The 699-nt window shown below is 52.9% G+C and overlaps 1 pseudogene; it reads right to left on the bottom strand.

Annotated features, from left to right (window-relative positions):
- Positions 1-208: 208 nt before the first annotated feature.
- Positions 209-326, bottom strand: LOC124557237 (annotated as a pseudogene).
- Positions 327-699: the final 373 nt, after the last annotated feature.

The following is a 699-nucleotide window of genomic DNA, read 5'->3' on the forward strand; positions in this document are numbered from 1 at the left end:
AAGCACTCACTCCGTCATCAGGCCACAAGTGGCCCATCGGGACCATCCGACCGTCGTGTCATCCTCAGATGAGGATGCGGATAGGAAGGGCGTGTGGTCAGCACACCGCTCTCCCGGTCGATACTATAGTTTTCTTTGACCGGAGCCGCTACTATTCGGTCGAGTAGCTCCTCAATTGGCATCACGAGGCTGAGTACACCCCGAAAAATGGCAACAGCACACGGTGGCCCGGATGGTCACCCATCCAAGTGCCGGCCACGCCAGACAGCGCTTAACTTCCGTGATCTGACGGGAACTGGTGTATCCACTGCGGCAAGGCCGTTGCCGTAACAATTATAAGCTGATGAAATATTCCTCACCCACCCCACAATAGAACTACGATGATATACGTCACGTAGTAACATGTATCGCGGTTCACAAAAGACTTTACAATGGACTTGAAGCATCTCAATTTACAACTGCCGGCTGGACTCGCATTCGGGAGGACGACGGTTCAGACCCGTGTCCTGCCATCCTGGTTAAGGTTTTCCGTGATTTTCCTAAATCACTTCAGGCAAATGCTGGGATGGTTCCTTTGAAAGGGCACGGCCGACTTCCTTCCCCACCCTTCCCTAATCCAATGGAACCGATGGCCTTGCTGTTTGGACCCCTTCCCCGAATCAACCAACTAACCAACCAGCCAACCAACCAACCAACCAA

The sequence above is a fragment of the Schistocerca americana genome, chromosome X (assembly GCF_021461395.2).
Source record: "Schistocerca americana isolate TAMUIC-IGC-003095 chromosome X, iqSchAmer2.1, whole genome shotgun sequence".
Lineage (NCBI taxonomy): Eukaryota > Metazoa > Arthropoda > Insecta > Orthoptera > Acrididae > Schistocerca > Schistocerca americana.